Here is an 18,729-nt window from a genome sequence, read left to right on the forward strand (position 1 = left end):
TATCACGGAGATGCGTGCATTGATTTAAGCGAAATTTTGTATGCCACTTTAAGGTATCCCAAAAACACGAAATTGGTATAAAATTTTTTAGGTCAAATAACCTGGGGGGACGCTCCATCCCAAAACCCACCCGGACGGACATGTTTACCGATTGGAACAATGTCGGTGTGAAATCAAAGGTATTTAAGAGTAGAGTACGTACTTGGTATTAAAATTTCGCTCAAAGTATTCGGGGGTCCTCCCAAACCAATGGCAATTGGGGCTCAAAAGAAATTTGAGTGTAAAGCACGATGCTGATAATTTTTCAGGGATAAGTTCGTGGGTGGTTGTCCGAACCTAGATACATCTTAAAGTGGACGTATTTGTGGATTATGACAGTAAGGGGGCTCAAATCTGAGATCTGTTTTATGGCCAAGTGTTTCAGGGTGCCTCACCTAAACCACACATATGTACCGACTATAGCAATATGTAGCTTAAATGTGATTTTTCGGAGTAGAGAATGAATCTGATATCCACTTTCCACCTTCGGGGCAAAGGGTTTAGCTGATCTGATAAATAACGGTCCACCTCACCACCAAATATACTCCCATACCGGACATCTTTACCGACCATACCAATATAAAGATCAAATGAAAAGTAATTGGGATTGGGGCGAAATATCTAAAAGGCCGTACCAGCACCCCCAAACAGAATTTTTCTGACCGTGCCGTATTGGGCTCAGATAAAATTAGAGAGTGAGAGAAGTCGCAGCGGAGCGGGTCTTGTCCAGCTTGTATTGTATATTTAACAAAATCAACAATAAATAATAAATAAATAAATATATGTGTGTAAGCAGCTTCATGAAACTCTGCTTTATAACCGTCAAAATTTGCTTTGCTTATGTCAAAAATCTTACTAGCCCCTGGGCTACTCCAAAATTATTCACCACAATAAACGTCATATTTTTACAAACTCTACTAAAAGCTTTACTACTTTTAATTTGTGGTTTACATTAATGTGTTTTTCTGTCTTCTTTCTTTCACAGAGTTGGTAGCGTGATTGAATTACCAGAGCAGTGGTCGTGGGTTCGATTCCCGCCAGAACCTTGGTCTGTCGCTACTGTGGTATCACAATGGACTTAAAATTTTGTGAGTGAGTCTGTAGAGGACTGCCACTCTTACCTAACCTAGGTATTTTGCTTTTTATTAAAATTTTAGTAATTAGTTTTCTACAAAAACATTTATTTATTTATATAAAAGAAGTTTTATGTCTTTGGTATAAGATGTTGTATCGTTTTTCTTTTATTTATTTAGCTCACAAACAAAGGTTTATACACACCACGACATAACATTTTCCACGTCAAAGTATTTTTCTCTTTTTCAAACACCACTGTTTAAATTTTCGCTTTCACCACCTCTTACCGCTTGCACGGCTCCATCCAAAAAGAGGCATCCCCCATCTACTGGCAATCATGCTTCCCCCAAGTCATCACGTCCACCGAGGAACCATCATGAAATTTGTTTGTGGAGGTACATATAATAGTAACGTAGGGTTGTATTCAGTATTTACCATAAACAGTTTTACAGTTCGAATCCAGGCGTCGCCTTTGACAAATATGACACAGATTAAAACCCAAAGTCAATGAGAAAATTGGCCCTATCAATGCGGCTTTAGACCTGGTAAATCCACCATAGACCAAATATACGCACTGCGATAGCCCTATACGTTTAAAGGTATTTCAAGCCATGTCTGAGTTTGGTATACCTGCAAAATGAATGAGACTCTGCAGGATGACATTTGCTGATACACGTTCCTCAGTAAGAATCTCTTCGAAAAATTTAATACCAAACCAGGTTTCAGACAAGGAGACAGCTTATCATGTGATGTCTTGAATATCCTGCTGGAGAAGACTATACGAGATGCAGAGGTGAATAGATGTGGCACACAACTCGCACGACAACACATGCTACTCGCCTATGTCGACGACATAGGTCATGGGTCAAAAGAGAATCAGTGAAAGTAAATGAAGATATGACAAAATGGATGATATCAGATACATGGAGCAGATAAAGATGCTTCCGAGGTATGGGTCCTTGCGAAAGCAAACGAGGCAGTGTTTGAGAGAATGGTCAATGTCGTATGAACTACGAACCTTATGAGCTGTTTGACGACCGTTAGCATAGCTAAACGTATCAAAATTCAACAGTTGCGTTGGCTAGGTCACTATTGTCAGAATGAATGAAGAAGCTACAGCGAAGAAGTCTTTTGAAGGAAACTTGGTCTCAGAGATTATAAAAGAAGAGCAGAAGATCGAGGCGCTTGGAACGCTATTCTATGTTCAGGAAATGGGAAAAATGTTCTGTCATAGCCAATTAAACTAAAGTATTATTCATATCTTTGAATTAAAGCTGACTAATGTAAAATGATCACACAAAGCAGATAAATCGTTAATCTAAGCTAATATTATTAGTGATAATTGGTAAAAGACAGCGGAAAATAATTGTTGAGGAATCTTTAAAAAATATGGCATATTCTTCTGGGCGATGCATAAATGAGTTGTCGGGATTAGCAGCTTTTGAAGAATCTTGACATAACCTTTCAGTTGATATGCAACTGCACGTGTACAATATGAGTTCGGGTAGTTGCCGATAACAGTATCGCTGCGATCCGTCCTTTTCCCAAACATACATATATGCGACAAATTGCCATCTACTGAAATTTTTTTCGCAGCATTGGTAAAAATTTGTTGACAATTCAAATTTTAAGATTTTAGTCAAAGATTTTTCGCAGCATTGGTAAAAATTTGTCGACAATTCAAATTTTAAGATTTTAGTCAAAAGCAGCTAGTGAAGCATCTAAGGAGGAAGAGTGGTTCTACAGCTTTCTCACCTGCCCCTGGATGCGTTCGGAAGCTCATCATGACAAGATCCAACGAATCTCGTGAGGATGAACTCCTGGTGGAATCAGAAGGCTAGGCTAACACAACAGTGGTGGAAGTTCTGAATCCTGACTATGGTCCGGTTTCTGCAGATAAATCTCCACCATTGTAAGGCCGCTTAAAGGTCCTCCTGATGGCAGGGGATTTGACGTGGTTCTTTTCCAAGAACCATGGGTGTGTGGAGGAATGGTTCGTGGACTAAGAATACCGGGATTTAAACTACTCAAGGGCACGGAGAATGGGAAACACAGAGCCTGTATTCTCGCAAACAGTAGTCTAAATGTTTTTCTTCTTTCGTCGCTAAGCACTGAAGATTTAGTAGTAGCCAGCCTTGAAATAAACAAGTTTCATTACTGGCTGACTTCCCTATATATGGCACACGATTCAGAGATGCCGCCTTCAAACCTTAAGTCGCTGGTTGAACCGCTTCTGTAGGGAGAATGCGGAGGATATAGACATAGTGGTCAAGTGGATCACGAAGGCACTGAATGACTCCTAGTGCCAAGCTAAGGGGCAAACAGCGACCGCCATGGAAAGTGCAGAAAACTCTTCAACAGAGCAAAAGCCACAAGAGCACCACACGATTGGTACATCTATAAGGCTGGGTTAAGAAAATATGAGGGCGAGCTGAGAAAGGCTCAGAACCAATCCTGGGTAGAATTCTGCAGCTCCGTGGAGGATACATCTTAGGCCTCTAGGCTAAGGAAGATTCTTTCCTCGAGACCTATTTGAGTGAGGTATATTCAGAAGTCAGAGAATGTATGGACAATGTCTAGTGAGGAAACACTAGAACTACTTGTTGATATAAATTTCCCGGGAAATTCTCCAACGGACAACCAGAAGAGGTTGTCAGTGTAATGCATTCATCGGATGTTATTAGGGAAATTGTGTCTGAGCTGAAAATTCTTTGGGCAATTGAATTACAAGCTGTGTCTGATAGACTGGTTCCTTGGCTTAGGCAGATATACTCTGCTTGTATCAGAATGTCATATATACCTGTGGGATGGAGGGACACGAAGGTCATTTTCATACCGAAAGAAGTAAAACCCTACCACACGAAGACGAAAGTTTTTCGTCCTATTAATCTGTCATCCTTTATGCTGAAGACTCTTGAGAGGTTGATAGAAACATATCTTAGGACAAAGATCTCTGGAGATCGCCTGTCGCAGCAGCAGCATGCATATAGTAAAAGCAAGTGCACTAAAACAGCCTTCACGACCTAGTCGGCTACATAGAGGGTTCTCTCGCTGTCAAGGAATATACAATGGTATAATTTCTTGACATTGAAAGTGCTTTCAATATTGTAAAACAGACGTCAATCATGAAGGAGTTGGAGTTTCTGGGCATCAACTCAACCGTAAGTAAGTTTATTAATAACTTACTTACTAACAGATGCATTACGGCAGTCTTGGAATCTGTGGATCTAAAAAGATGAATCAGCAGAGAAACACCTCAAAGAAGTGTACTGTCTCCTCTACTTTGGAATACAGCCATTAACAATATATTATTGTGACTGGAAGAAATAGGCGTTAAAGTGGTCGCGTATGATGATGACGTGGCAATTGCGGTTAGGGGAAAGTTTCCTAGCACTCTTAGAGATATACTTCAGGAAGCTCTACGTGCAACTGCAAAGTGGCCTACCGAAAGTGGTCTAGGTATAAATCCGTGCAAGACAGAAGTAGTTATTTTCAGCAGGAGATACACGTTGCCTACAGTGGAACCTGTCTCCTTGGGAGGAGAGAATGTTCCATTTACAGAAAGGGTGTTTTGCTGGACAGGAAATTGAACTTCAAATTCAACATTTTAGAAAGGGTAAGAAATGCCACTCTCGCCCTATACACCTGCAAGAGAGCCATTGGCAATAGTTGGGAATTTAGACCGCGTGTCATGCATTGGGTATATACTGCAGTTGTCAGACCTATAATGCTATATGATGTTGTTGTCTGGTGGACGGCGCTTCAAAAATCCACCTACTGCTCAATACTTAACCGGAACCGGTGGCCGTGAGGTTAAGGGAGCTTTCTCATTAGTAATGTGGCGGCTACGGACACTGAGTTATCCTTAATACAATATCCAATGTTCCAGGAAGTGTGGTTTACACCCTGCAAACTAAATTTTCAGGACCAAGATAGAGGGACAACGAGTGATAGATGGTCACAAAGAAAGGGCTGTAAGCATTCCAAAACTATGTGGTCTTATCTAGACTTGAAGAGGTGTACCGCTTTTCTGTCACTGGCTAGAACAGACGTCTCAGTCATAACAGGTCACTGTCTAATCGGAAAACATGCTGACTAGATGACAGACTAAATGTTGACAGCAGCGACTTTTGCAGAAGCTGTGAGGACATCGAAGAAGAAGAGACCTTCTGTGTCTGTGTGTCCTACAATACCAGTCAGAAGGAGTTCCACATGGGGTTCTCATTTCCATGAGAACCCTTCTGATTTTTGAATATTCGCAAGTTATTGGGCTTAATAGCTTTAAAGCGGTCTGGATGGCACAACGGTAGGAATTAAAAGTCATCTTCCTTCTTCTGTTCCTGTAGTATCACAATGGACGAAAACGTCTAAGTGACTCTGATGGCAGACTCTCTCTCCCATATCGTCTACTAACGTTTCTGTTTGGACATGGGTTTTTAAGAGATACTTTTTCATCTCGGCGGCATCATGACCGCTATCGACCTGGCCTCAAAAAAACTTCCAGGAGGCACATTTTGCCGCTCTGCTTATCTTATTGTATTCCTTGAGCTGTGTGTAATACATATTCCAATATACTTCCGCGGTCTATTATAAAGTCTGCGGACCGCATTCCCAATGTTGAAAATTTCGCCGGTCATCCAGGGGTTTTCTTGGGCTGATTTCCTTTCTCGAAGAGTATAACTATCTTCGAAAGACTTCACTAGTGCAGTCGTAATTCTGTTGACATTGTCGTCAATGTCTTCTATGCTTGGACAATCTAAATTATCTTACTCAAGTCTTCTTCTGAGTAGTCTTCTGAATTTTGGCCAGTTGGTTTTCAAGTTATTACGGAAGCTTATCGAATTCGGCGGTGGCCGTGCTATTCTAAACCTAATGTAGCGATGGTCTGAAAAAGAATGATCCATGGATACCCTCCAATCCTGAACCTCATCGATGAGATTTTCCGAACATATTGTCACATCTAAAACCTCCTTCCTAATCCTATTAACAAAGGTTGCATTGAAACCAATATTAAGTGTTATTAGGTCGTTAGTATTCAAGAACTCTGCCTGGGCTTGGCCGCGCTTATTAATGTTAGTACTACCACACGAAATGGGAGAATTCGCATCGCACCCTATTAGTACCTTTTTTTCTGTATGTTTTGCCTTCCTCACCAACAGTTGCAGCTCCGAGGACAGTTATGCACCACCCTCTCCTGTCTCATGACTGCATCCGACGTTGGCAACTCTGGGTTCAGTCCAGAAACTTTGTCGTCCATGGCTCCTGAATTAAGGCGATAAGAATCTTGCCCCTTCTGATTTTCTCCATTATCTGGATGACCTCAATCATTGGCCCTCCATTGTTCTTTAGGCTGCATTGATTTTCCCGTCACCGCATTGCCTGATGTTTTAATATTAGGATCTCTGCCTATCTCAGTCTTCCGAATCTTGAGAAAGTCGGTGAAGGTACGTTAGGCTGTATAGAGATTCCCGTCCCTGCACTGCCTGATGTTCCACTATATGGATCTTTGCCTATACTAGTCTTCCAAAATCTTGAGTAGTAGGTTATGGTATCATCGTTTGCCACTGCACCGCCTGATGGCTCAATATGAGGGTTTCTGCCTATCCTAGTCTTCACAATCTTGAAAAATACGGCCATGGCCTCGTAGTACGCCATGCCTTTAGTCTTAGCCAAACTTGTCGCGGAAACTTGATCAATGCCCACCACCAGGAGAGTTCCTTCCTTCTTCTACTCCCTTCGTTCGTTTCCAAATCCCTCACCTGGGAACGACGATCTGGTAGAATTCTATCGGATGCACAGCCGATGTCTCATCTCATCTCCATTGTGCTTCATTGCCACTCCGACGTAAGAGGGGGGCTCCTTACCATTCTCAGAGATCATCTTCTCCTTCCGTGATGGCTGTGGCGTCCATTTGGAAGTCACAGCCCTCCATTAAGACTCAGGGGCCGTGCGCGCTTCCTTCATTGCGGTTCCGACTTTGTTCCGACGCAGTACACTGTCTGGAGTCTCCATTGCGGGGCCGGCTTGGTCTTCCCAGAATACTTGAAAGCGTAGAGCTCTATTTCTACTTCGGGGTTTTAGCAGTTTTATGCTCTCCGAGAGACCTGCTTCTCTTTCCAGCTTCCGTAGAAGTGGTTGAATTGTCAGTTCTATTACTTCCAGCATCCTGCACTTTCGCCCTTTACTTAAAGGCTGGTGACTAACTGTGTATCCCTCTGGTTTATCCGTCTCTTCCACATGTACTAGTCTGACGACTGGTTGTGCGCTTGAAGCATTACTCTCGACTACAGGTGCACCCACACCTATAGGAGGAAAGGGACAACATGTTACGGTCTGATGACACCACCACGGCTGTTGGGTCTTTGGAGTACATTTTTCGTAATAGGTACCTATTTCGAGGTACGTCCGCTCCACTTAACGCTTACTTATAATCCGAATGAAACTTAAGAATATACTATGTATTCTCAAACAATCGTATGTTTTTTATACCCTCCACCATTGGATGCGGGGTATACTATTTTCGTCATTCTTGTCTTGATCGTCGCGACACTTTATGTCGATCATGTCCGTCCGTCCGTCTGTCGAAAGCACGCTAACTTCTGAAGGTGTAAAGCTAGCCGCTTGAAATTTTGCACAAATACTTCTTATTAGTGTAGGTCGGTTGGTATTGTAAATGGGCTATAAACCGATCTTGGGTCTTGATTTCTTGAGCCTCTAGAGGGCGCAATTCTTATCCGATTTGAATGAATTTTTGCACGAAGTATTTTGTTCTGATCTCCAACAACTGTGCCAAGTATAGTTCAAATCGGTTCATAACCTAAAATAGCTGTCATATAAACAGATCTGGGCACTTGACTTCTTGACCTTCTAGTGGGCGCAATTCCTATCCGATTTGGCTGAAATTTTGCAAGACGTATTTTATTCTTACTTTCAACAACTGTGTCAAATAAGTTTCAAATCGGTTCATAACCTGATATAGCTGCCATATAAACCGATCTGGGATCTTGACTTCTTGAGCCTCTAGAGGTCGGAATTATTATCCGATTTGCCTGAAATTTTGTACGACGGATTCTCTCTATAGCCGGAGCTGTATATCCCATATAAATCGATCTCTCTATTTTACTTCTTGTTTTTTATTAATGTAATTCACGTTTACACTCAGCTAATATACGCTTCACATATACAGGATGCGCCAGATTTACTATTTGAAAGGTCTTAAAAAAAATACTTCACTTATTCATGTAATTCTATCTATCTAGTATTCTATCTAGTATCTATATTCTTGATCATCATGACATTTAAAGTCGATTTAGCCATGTCCGTTCGTCTGTCTGTCGTAAGCAAGCGAATTTCCAAGAAGTAAAGCTAGCCGCTTGAAATTTTGCACAAATACTTCTTATTAGTATAGGTCAGTTGGGATTGTAAATGGGTCATATTGGTCCATAAAAGGCCACGTTTCTATTGTCCTTAAATTCTTTATGACTTCTTGGCAAAAATAGCTAAGTCGATCGCAAAAGCCACCAAAGTCGTTCGCGTAAGTCGGTTCTAAGCGTTTGTATTTCATGGTTATCTAGTATACTCGGCATAAACTTCTCCGCATCAGAAATATTTGATAGATTTGCAGATCGTTAGAACCAAAATCTCATTTTGTATTAGAACAAACCTTTTATGTAACTCCCAGCAAGAATGGTATTTGTTATATTCTTTGAATTTGGCTCATTTTTCCTTTTCCAACTGATCCACTTTTATTAGAAGTATTTGGGAAAAATTTGGTGCTGCTAGCTTTAATCACAAAAAAGTTTGTGTGATTTCAACAGACACACGGAAACTTAAAATGTCATGGCCATCGAGAATTCATTCCAAAACTCAAGTAACACTATCCCATGCTGGAGCTTTTAAAATCCCATGGTTTAAGGAATTTTTCTTCATTACTGTTCACTTTAAAAATCAAAAATTTCTTATACGAATTGGCTGACATTTTACACAATGACTTCTACTATGGTCTCCAGCATTCAATTCAATTATGGTCTGAATCGGTCCATTCAATAGCATAGCAATACTTATCCATTGTCTTTTGTTTGCCTAAAAAGAGATACCGGGCAAAGAACTCGACAAAGGCGATCCAAGGTGGAGGGTTTATTGTTTTATTTGAGAATACAATATTCCATTTTCACAACAATACCAAACGGTGACGAACTATACTATAGCTGTCATAACACGAGGCATGAATTTGGCTGTGGATTTGTGAAACACCTTGTCTCAAGCTATACTCCGGTGGATGAGAGGCTAGCCACAATCCATATTAAAGTCAAATTCTTTAACATCACCTTTATTTGAGCCCATGCCCCGACAGAAGGCAAGGACGAGCATACCAAGGATATTTTCTACGAGAGAGAGAATATGACCGTTGCCCCGCCTATGATAATGTATTAAAATCGTTCTGGGAGATATTAAGGCGAAGATAGGGTAGGAAGACATCTTTGGTCCAACAGACGGAAAGTTTGTCCTCCACAAGATAACGTCCGTTAATGGGTTGAGGCCACGTCAAAAAACATGGTAGTAGCACCAGATTTCAACATAAAAATATTCACAAAGCCACATGGCTGTCACCCGATCAAAACACGAGGAACCAGACAGATGAAAGGTATTCATCCAGCGTGTTAGATGTACGATCGATCCGTGGAGCGAATGTAGATTCAGATCATTACCTTGTTGCAGCACCCGCTTGAACATGGCGAAGAAAGTAAGATCTGACACTGCACGGAAGCTGGACATTGAAAAGCTGCCAACACTACAGATAGCTACGGGTACCGGAAGCCACCCCCAAGAAACCCATGGTACGACCAAGAGTGTCGAGATGCTATTGAAGCCAAGAACGCGGCACGCGCCAGACGAAGGAGAGATATCGGCAGAAAAGGAGAGAGGAGAAACGTCTATTCCGCAGAAAGAAAAGGAAGTCAGTATGATGTCCGGAAACTCTACCAAAGAATTAAATATCAAACCGATGGCTTTGGTGCAGCCACATCCTCCTGCAAAGACAAAGAAGGAAATCTAGTAACTCGTACAGATAGCATGCTGAGGATATAGAAATAACATTTCACTCAACTGCTAGTTTCCAACGTTGGCGGCGAAGAGGATACCGTAGAAACAATCCGTGATGATGGTATACAATGTTTACTTCCTAGTCAGAATGAGGGCCAATTAGCAAAACAACATGGCAGCAGCAGCCGACGGGTTACCCGCTGAACTATTTAAGACCGGAGGCGACACGCAGATAAGGCGTATGCATTAGCTGGTCTGCGCAATCTGGCTAGAAGAACGCATACCCTGAGCATACTTTGTCCAATATACAAGAAAGGAGAAAATACGGAATGTGCCAACTACAGAGTAATAAGACTCCCTCCCATCGCATACATCGAGCGTACTGTGTGAAAGATTAAAATCTAAAGTCAATAAGATAATTGGGCCCTATCAATGCGGCTTTAGGCCTGGTAAATCCACCCTAGACCAGATATTCACACTGCGCCAAATCCTGGAAAAGACCCGAGAAGGACAAATCTACACCTACCATCTCTTTGGTGACTACAAAGTCGCCTCCGATACCCCTTCAGTAAAAATAGGAAATAATCTCTCGGAACCATTTAATGCTAAACGAGGTTTCAGATAAGGAGACAGCCTATCTCTTTAATATCATGCTGGAGAAGATTATACGAGATGCAGGAATGAAAAAATATGGCACACTAATCACAAGAGAACACATGCTACTCGCCTACGCAGACGACATCGACATCATAGGTGGGTCACCGTAAATAGTAACTGAAGAAATCGAAAGAAAGTCAGTGCAAATGGGTCTGCCAGTAAATGGAGATAAGACGAAAAAACTCCTTGTACAACCGAACAGATAAAGAAAATGCATAAAGTTGGGGACCACAACTTTGAGATAGTCAGCAACTTTATGTACCTCGGCACCGCCGTAACCGAAACGAATGACACCAGTTTTGAGACAAAGCAAAGAATAATGCTGGCAAACAGATGATTCTTTGGATTAAGTAAGCAGTTTTGAAACAAGGCCACATCTCGACAGACGAAGATTACACTATACAAGACACTGATACTACCCGTATTGGTACATGGTTCTGAACCATATGCTAAGGAACAGGTGGATAAATTGTGTGTTTCATGGCATAAAAATAAGGGAGAAAGTGGCACAAGGCACGTCGCAGGGGGCATTTTATCGCCACTCCTATGGGTGACCACCATAGGATGCTGACTGAGGAGGGATTTGAACCCGTCTGGAGAAAAATTGCAACATAAGGACCATACAACAGGTTCAGAGAACATGTCGTCTTGGCATAAGCGGAACGATGTGGACCACGCCCACTAGAGCACTGGAGACGATTCAAAATATTCAACCCATGACATACAGATTATGTGTGAGCAGCCTCTGCGGCTATGAGACTTAAGGCGATGGGAGAATGGATTGAAGATGGGAGGAGCTCATACCATCGCGGTATTGAAACCTGGAAGGCAAGGAAGAGGTTAACTATCGGATACCTCAAACGACACTTGAGGTCGAGTGCGAGGCACTGCTGCCAACAGCACAGTCTTGGACCGACGGAAACCTAGTATTGTCATCTGGAAGATCATGTTACACGAATAGATCAAAGCCAGAGGACAGAGTGGGTCTGGGGGTCTAGATTGAGAACCCAGGGACTTAGATCTTTTTTAGACTGCCTGATCATAATACGGTCCTGCCGGCGGAGAACCGATCACAGAACACATGAAGGAGTATGGTGCTAACACGAGGACGTCGAGTACGGGTATCTTTACAGACATTAAAAGGCCATAGGGGCAATAACAACCAGGAAGGTAAGGTCACTAACAGTCTTTCAGTGTAAGAAGGAAATTAACGCCTTCTCCGATAATGGCACAATCCGCATCGTTTGGGTGCCGGAACGGAGTAAGGGGGAATGAAAGGGCAGACAATTTGGCAGTGAAGGCCAGAGGACTGCCGTCAATAAACTTGGTTAACCCGAAGCCTTTCGGGTCCACACATTCCAATTTAAGGGCATGGGCGACAAATGCGAATGTAACACTCTGGAACAGCGAAACATTCGATAAGACGGCGAAAATCCTATGGTGTGATCCGGATCGTGAGAGGACGAGGCTATTAAAGAAAGGAAGCTAGAAGAAGGTCAACATTGCAAATTTTGCCCATGAACATTTCACTAAGGAACAGGGGCAAACTTCTCACATATCAATGAGTGCAGTCCGATTCAAGTTTAAGCTCAATGATAAAGGCGAAACCTCTTTGGAGAGAAGTTTTTACATGGCATAGTACTTCAGAAATGTTGCCAGAATTAAAAGGGGAAAGCCATCACTGAAAATTTTTTTCTGATGGTCTTGCCAGGATTCGAAACTAGGCGTTTAGTGTCATAGGCGGACATGCTACCCTGCGCTACGGAGGCCTCAGTATAGGCTTTGGTCTCACAACAGGACTCATAGGACTGCGAGCTCACTTATGCAAAATCGGTGCGGCAAGTGATAGCACGTGTAGGGGATGTGGGGAAGATGATGAGACGTTGGAGCATTTTCTATGTCATTGCTTGGCTTTCTCGGCTAAAGACACCCGTACTTAGGTGGGGTTAGAATGCCAGACATTAACCAACTTAGGAGATTGGCTTGGCGAAACAATTAAAGGTGGCTTCATTTATACAACAGCCACAAATAATTTGATGCAATCCGCCATTTTACCGTTTTGAAAGATGACAACAAAGAGAATGCAAGCAAAAATCATTTAAATACCGTCAAACCTCGCAGGCTGTTTACAGCTGTTCGCGTGAGACCACCTTGTTAAATCCGACTTGGGGGAGTGGTATGGAAAACATTTAAGGATTTTGTAAGTAGCTCGGAATTCCTAACTTAAAATTTTCTTTTTTGAAGTTACTGTTTAGTTTTAGAGCGCACAACATGCCGATTACTGGCCTAGTTGTAAGTCCATAGTGGCATGGGGCGTACTAATATCCGGGCCCTCTTTTAAACCTTACATAACTTAACCTAGTTTGGAATGGATTTTTATATTTTTGAAATGATAAAGATGAATAATAAAAGCAATGTGGTACACAATTCATCATCAGCAGTGCCAAATATGACATAGTTGACGGTGACTTCCGCATTCTTTACGAAGTCAGTTAAAAAGCAGACGCAGGAAACGACTTTAATCGGTAAACAGCCAAAATATGCCTACACCTTTGGTCCTATAAATTTAAAATATTCTTGATTGTCTTAAATATCAAACACCATTTAGCAATGTTCGTGTGTCTGTCAGTTGTAATCACTCTACAATCTTTAAATATGAATCAGAAAGTTAGTTTGGATTAATTTTTAACCCATTGGCAGTTTTTGCTCAAAGTTGGGGTCTATATGTTAGAAATATACAATGATATAGTCTCACATTAAGCGATCACCCAATGTTCAGTCATAAAATAAACATTTTTTATCCGATATTGCTGAAATTTAGAATCATCATCCATTTGACATCCATGCTAAAAACGACTCACATCGGATATAGTTGTCATAAGGATCGATCTTCCGAATGACCTTTATAAGCTCAGAATATGTTTATTTTTTGCCAAAGTCCGCTGAAAATTATAACTGCCTTCTGTGTACAGAAATTGACCACCATTTTTTTTTGTGGCAAATGCGAATTTGCAAATTTTGCCCATGAACATTCCTTAAGCAACAGGGGCAAACTTCTCACATATCAATGAGCGGAGTCCGTTGCAAGTTTAAGCTCAATGATAAGGGACCTTCTTTTTATAGCCGAGTCCGAACGGTGTGCCGCAGTGCGACACCTCTTTGGAGAGAAGTTTTACATGGCATAGTACTTCACAAATGTTGCCAGCATTACGAGGGGAAAACCACCACTGAAAATGTTTTCTGATTTGAACCCAGGCGTTCAGCGTCATAGGCGGGCATGCTAACCATCGCGCTACGGTGGCCTCCATTTATTTTTTGTGGCCACCATTTATTTATTCAAATAAACACAAAAGAGCACTTTGCTCTTTTTTAAATAAAAAAAAATTAAAATTCCTATCGACAGTTTTTGCCAAATTTGATAGTCGAATTGTTTCGTCTTTGATAACCATAATACCGTTTTGCAAGCGTCGAAATTCGACTACCCCTTCGACAACCTGAATAAGAGTGAATGTATATATCAGATATATATATATATATATATAAATCTGAACCGATTTGCTTCAAACTTGAAATTTTTCTTTTTCTATATATATAAGTCATATTTGCCAAATTTCATTAAGATCGGTCTATTCGTTGATTTAAACGAAAAGAACCCCGGACCCTGGTTCTGTGCGGTTTGCCAGAACCGCCTTCATCATCGGTCGGTGTCGGTGAAGTGTAACCGGTGCTTGGAGTGGGTACATTTCCGTTCTTGCTCTGGCCTATCTTCGCTACGGGAGTATAGTCATACTGGCTATGTCGCTAGGTGCTGTGCGAACATAGCCAGCAGTGGGTCACAAGCGTCGCCGTCGTCGTCCTCGTCGTCGGACTATGTGACCTCCCCGACCTCTCCCTTACGGCAATTTATGCAACGACAGCACCCTAGCCCTACTATTGCCAGGCCAGTGCAGGGAAGTGTATCGTTCTTGCAGTTAACGGAACGGACTGCGTGGCAAGATTGATGAGATCGTAGATTTTATGAGTCGGAAGAGCATATCGGTCGCAGCGATCCAGGAGACAAAGCTGACCAACACCTGCAGCTTGCACAGTTGTCACGGTTACAATGTGCTACGTAAGGATCGCTCAAGAAATGGAGGTGGGGGATTGGCCTTCGTTATACACCATTCCGTGCAGTATAGACCTATCTCGCCTGCGCTTGACGCTAGTGACCCATACATGGAATGTATGGGGGTAGCAGTTAGGTCTGGTACTGCCGAGATAGAGATATACAACGTGTATATACCGCCGGTTGGTAGCTGTGTCCCGATTAATGGCCAGGCTTACAACCCCGACATAAGTGGGTTGCTATCTGGCCATAGTCGTCTGGTTCTGGGGGATTTTAATGCACATCACACGTCATGGCATTCTCCCCTAGGTAACGACCAGCGTGGCATAGCTTTGGCAGAGCAGATAGATAGCTCCACGTTTTGCACGGTGAATGAGGATGCCCCCACTAGGATTACGAGGAGGTGCAGCAGCTCGCCAGACATCTCAATTGCATCCCCTGATCTCCTGAGTGACGTATCCTGGCAAGCCGTCATCTCTTTGGGGTCAGACCACCTCCCCAAAATTCTCACCATCGACCGACCACCCGACTTCATAACCTCTGAGCGCCGGACGTTCATCAATTATAAGAAGGCCGATTGGACTGGCTTCAGAGAGTATACCAATCGCCGCTTCAATGAACTGCCACCCCCCTCTGATGTGCTTGTGGCCGAGAGGAAATTCCGAGACATCATCAACGCAGCAGCCGCTCGCTTTATACCAGCCGGTCGAATACCACAAGTGCGACCCAATTTCCTGGCGCAAGCAGTGGTACTCGCAGACGAGCGTGATGGGATTCGTGCTATGGACCCCGCTAACCCCAGAATCAGCGAGCTGAATCTGGAAATAAACATGGTAGTCAACGAACATAAGCGGAATTTGTGGCTGGAACACTTGGAGCAGTGTAACTTAGGCACCGGTGCAGGCAAACTGTGGGCCACTGTTAAGTCTCTCTCGAACTCCGGTAGACGGGACGACAGGACCTCAGTCACTTTTGGCGAGATAACCGTGACTGATCCGAAGAGATGCGCCAGGCTGTTCAACCGTCAATTAATTGTGCATCCCGAGGGAGACAGGGCAAGGAGGAGAGCCATTCGCCGTATTCGTGGTCTCCGAGCCAACGAACAGCCATCACAATTTACCGTGGGCGAAGTTACGAATGTCATCCGTGGCGCCAAATCTTCCAAGGCGTTGGGCCCCGACGGAATCTCTACATTGATGCTGAAGAATCTGGATTCACCTGGAGTTGAGTACCTTACCACTGTCCTTGATCTGTCATTGAACACTCTTATAGTTCCCGATGTCTGGAAAATGGGCAGAGTGATCTCGCTACTGAAGCCTGGAAAAGACCCGAGTTTGGGGGAGTCGTACAGACCGATCTCCCTTCTCTCACCAGTGACAAAGACGCTTGAGGCATTACTCCTCTCGAGCCTCGTAGGAGAATTTCCATTCGCCGAGCATCAACATAGATTTCGGAGACTGCACAGCACAACAACAGCTTTGCATGCCATCACCACACACATTTGCCGTGGCTTCAATCAACCCAGGCCATGTGATAGGACGGTCCTCGTGGCACTGGACCTATCGAAGGCATTCGACACGGTCAGCCATGCCAAATTATTTGAGGACATCGCCAACACGTCCCTCCAGCCAGGCCTGAAACGTTGGGTCGCGAATTATCTGTGTGGCCGCCAGTCATTTGTGGAATTTAGGGATAAGAAGTCGAAACACCGTAGAGTGAAACAGGGAGTTCCCCAAGGTGGGGTGATATCTCCGGCTCTGTTTAACCTCTACCTATCCTCCATCCCACCCCCTCCTGACGGCATAGAGATCGTATCATATGCGGACGATTGTACGATCATGGCATTATTTTGGGAAAGGGGTAGACTCCTAGAATATTGGTCCCGAAGGTGGATATCAATGCTTGCTCTGCCCCCCAAATCCTTTCATTTAAGCCCTACATTGACATAGTCGATAAATATGCCTGATATTTACAAAATTGTGCAGTCCCGCAGCAAATGCCTTGTGCAAGAAGTCGAAGAAATAATTCTTGGTTTAACCCAGCGAAAGAAGAATTAATAAACAAAAGAGATATTGCATTTAAAAGATGGAAAATGGTTAAGATGCCTCAGTTGCATGAAGAATTTCGATCACTGAGGTCTGGGGTCAACAAGGCGATACAGTGAAGCAAAAGAATCTACTATGCCAACAAATTTCAATATGCTACAAATACAAACAGATGTGAAAAACTATACAGGAACAGGAACAAACAGATGTGAAAAACTATATAGGAATCGGTGAAAAAACACCACAAATAAAATTTGGGGATCCTAATAAAATAAATAAAGCTTTCATAAAAGCGTCACATAACTTAAATGCTCAAAGCTCATCATCTACCATCACCAACATAGATAGTCCAATGCTGCCCACATCGAATGTATTTCCAATGTACTCTTCATTTGAATTCTCATGCGTACACGCCAGTGATGTAACAAAATGTTGCCTGTAGGATTAGACACCATAAACCCAAAGTTTATCAAAATCATATCAAAGTTTATATTGCCATTCGTAACACATATTTTTAATACAATTTTGACAGCGAGTCAATATCCAAGAACCTGGACATATGCTAAAGTCATTCCAAAACTGCAAACGAATATCGACCCATATCAATCCTACCTTTCCCGTCAAAGCTTTTGAAAGAGTTGTTCATCAGCAGTATTTAAATGAACAAAAACTTCTTTCAAATAGACAGTCTGGTTTTCGACCAGAGCACATCTGTATAACTGCACTTATCGATGTCACCGACGAAGTAAGATCAAGTTTGGATGATTATTTCTAATAATTTGTTACCTTGTATTTATTTTAAAAATTGTCAACTTATAACAGGAAACTTATTTATTTATTTGGTTACTTGTTTAATTATCTTATCTTTTTTTTTCTTTTTTGTTAAATGCGATTATTATTAACACAAATTTTATTATTAAATCAACTATTGTAACAATCTTATTATTACAACAAAAGTCACATACTATAATTATAAGATTTGAAATCTTGTTGTATGTGAAACTGAAAACAAATAAACAAACAAACAAGGGGTGTTTTGGTGAGTGGGGTGGTCCCCCAAACAATAAGCCCTGAAAATATATCAGCAACGTGCTCTATTCTCATATATCTATATATCATTTATTTGAACCCCATATTGCCATCGGCCTCAAAATTTGATATTAAATTCGTTTTCTAATCTCAAATACCATTCATTTAAAACGCTTACTGCAAAAGTCAGCAAAATGTCCGGTTTGGGGTATGGGCACTAAAAACAATGAATATCGAGCTCCACTGTCTTGAAGACCCAAATTTTCTTGGTGAGCGAATACGACCTATTTGGGGGTTGTTGTTGTTGTTGTAGCAGTTTATTGTGTTCTATCTTTCGTCTGCTTGATTCTGTTGAGTGTCAAGACCCAGGAACTCCGCGACTAAGAAGAGGTGCGTCCACAGGGATCTGGGTCTGAGTCGAGTGGGTCTGGCCGGGCAGTTAAACAGGTGACGTGTATCGTGCGGTCCCTGGTTACAATCGGGACATACATCTTACACGTTGGCATCAATCCCAGCTCTGTGGGAATTGAGGCGGTTGCATCTGCCGAAACGTAATTGAGCCAGAACTATTCTAGTTTGCCGGGGGAGGTCGATTTCTTCGGGTGCAATGGGTGGCGGTCGTTCTCCAAGGACTACATTCACCCGGTAGCCAATTAACGCGTCTGCTACCGTGTCTGCATGAATGTTGTTCAGACCCGCTTGATATGCCGCTTGATCTAGAGGTTCTCTCTTGTAGCG

Source organism: Stomoxys calcitrans, chromosome 2, assembly GCF_963082655.1.
Source record: "Stomoxys calcitrans chromosome 2, idStoCalc2.1, whole genome shotgun sequence".
Classification (NCBI taxonomy): Eukaryota; Metazoa; Arthropoda; class Insecta; order Diptera; family Muscidae; genus Stomoxys; species Stomoxys calcitrans.